Source organism: Berghia stephanieae, chromosome 3, assembly GCF_034508935.2.
Source record: "Berghia stephanieae isolate SIO BIC M18660-M18661 chromosome 3, UCSD_Bste_1.3, whole genome shotgun sequence".
Classification (NCBI taxonomy): domain Eukaryota; kingdom Metazoa; phylum Mollusca; class Gastropoda; order Nudibranchia; family Aeolidiidae; genus Berghia; species Berghia stephanieae.
Genome location: NC_088362.1, coordinates 58,997,241 through 58,999,524, shown reverse-complemented (window position 1 = coordinate 58,999,524; position 2,284 = coordinate 58,997,241). Strand labels below are relative to the sequence as shown.

Sequence of the window (2,284 nt, the reverse complement as noted above, 5' to 3'; positions counted from 1 at the left end):
TCAAGGTCACACAGCGCAGCGCCGGGTGATCGAACTCGGTACCTTCGGGTAAAAATCAAAGACCGTACCGCTGTTACCTCCAAATGTGGAGAACTGAACCCACGTTTTATATAGTGTTTGTATCCAAGAATTAATATAACATACCACAGCGGCTTACCTGACAAAGACGAGAAATTACTATTCCGTAAAATCTCACAAAGCCACACGAGAAAATGTTGTATATCACAAATACACATACACACACACACACACACACACATACACACAATACACTGGCATACAAACACATACAAATACACAAACACTAACAATTTAATCTTTAATTTGAATTGCATATAACGCCAATCTTATCTCATGAATTAAATAACAAAAAAAACAATAAAACAAAGACCTATTTACATGAATGTTCATTGAAAGACACTAATCAAAGAAATTAAATGCTAGATACATTTCATTACTATTTACAATCTTACATTGCAGTATCATACAAATTCTCGGAACCATCGTACACATTTTGCAGATGATATCCTTTTGAAAGTTGGGTTGGACTATAGTTTGTGCTGTTTTTTATAGAATCAAGTTTTCACCAAAAAAAAATCTTCCCAATTCTCATCGTTTTTTTGTTCATACAATACATAGACTTTTAAAAAATGAAGTCGTCCTTCAAAGCCATTAGGCCCATGGAGTCGGAGTGTATACCGGTTTCCATAGACTGAAAAGGACAATAGCAATTTTTTGCTACAATTTGGATAGGACGCTAGTCCATCGCAAAGTACTGGGAAGGAGTGAGGGATCCTAAAAAAAATCAAATTTACCCGGGGATATATCTCAGACCCCTTCGTGAGTGAAACGAATGCTCGACCAGCTGAGCAATCGGGACTCCGCCCTCCCTCCCTCCCCCTCTTCCTACCCCCTATCTGATCAACGATTGGTTGATATGGAATGATCACTTTTCTTTTTAAAAAAACTAACGAAATTTTAGCCCCTGATATTCTAACATATTAAATACAGCTTTTAAATTCGGATTGTGTTAAAAATTGCATTTTCTGACCAAGAGTCTTCAGTTTTAACAACCCTAATGGAAAACGTTAATATGTGACCCGACGTCTCGAACCGGTGTTATGTCGGAATGAATAGGACCTTAAAAAGAAAATTTAGTAGAACTAAAATCATGAATAATGCGAAATCCGAGTGTTTTGCAATGCAAGAAATAGTATTTATTCTGTACAATAATGAGTAGAAACAAACTGCGAGTTTCATAGTAGTCCATCTGAGTCATTAGGCCCATCGAGCTGGAGTTTATCCCGGTTTATATAGCGTGAAAAGGACAATAGCAATTACTTGCAAAACATCTCGATTGCATCCTGGGTCGATCTCGGTCCCTTTGTGTGTGAAGCATGTGCTGTAACTTTACGAAGGCCATGGTATCAGGCCATAACTTCTAATACAGTTAAGTGAGAATTACTCATAAACGCGGATGGCAAAAAAACAATAACAAGGACCCGAGTGACGTCAACTTCATTCTATCTATAAACATTCCCATCCCATAGCAGAGGGAAAATATCTGACAAGACTCAAATGTTGAAGAACATGTTTTAATTACAATATTTGTACCTGCATCTTGATGTGTCAACAAAGGCATGAAAGCATTCATTAAGTTATCGCATTAAACCTTCAAAAGTAGTGTAGGAATATAACAGCCTAAAATAGAACTAAATAACTAAACACGTAATGTTTCGTGCTCCAAACCCATCTTCGGCTAATAATAAAAGTAAGAAAAATGTCAATACATTACTTAAAATCAAGATATGATATCTCTTATTGGTAATATTAGTATTCCTAATATGAGTCGTTATATGTGCAAAGATTCAAGGAAACAGATGAACATGTGCTTTTCAATAATCCATGAGATCTGTCATGTATTATACAAATAGAGATTTTTATCATGTAGAGTTGTAAACTTCAACTATTTATAGCCGTGGTTCTATTGGCGTCGACCTGTACATACTTTCAACTTTGATAATCATTATTGCTATAGATACGAGAGAGAGAGAGAGAGAGAGAGAGAGAGAGAGAGAAAGAGAGAGAGAGAGAGAAAGAGAGAGAAAAGAGAGAGAGAAAGAAAGAAAGAGTGAGAGAGAGAGAGAGAGAGAAAGAAAGACATTTTAAAAAGAGCGAGAGAGAGAGAGAGAGAGAGAGAGAGAGATAGAGAGAGAGAGAGTCTATTTATTTGGTGACGTCCTATCATTGGGCCATAGGGGGAAATAACAATTCAACCCCCCCC

The 2,284-nt window shown here is 36.7% G+C and overlaps 1 long non-coding RNA gene across 1 annotated transcript in view; it reads right to left on the bottom strand.

The window, feature by feature from the left end:
* Positions 1 to 1,852: 1,852 nt before the first annotated feature.
* Positions 1,853 to 2,284, bottom strand: part of LOC144969297 (uncharacterized) — a 5,282-nt gene continuing 4,850 nt past the window's right edge. Inside the window, exon 3 of the long non-coding RNA XR_013644747.1 lies at positions 1,853 to 1,912. This is a non-coding gene — a long non-coding RNA (uncharacterized LOC144969297). The remainder of the gene's footprint in view (positions 1,913 to 2,284) is intronic.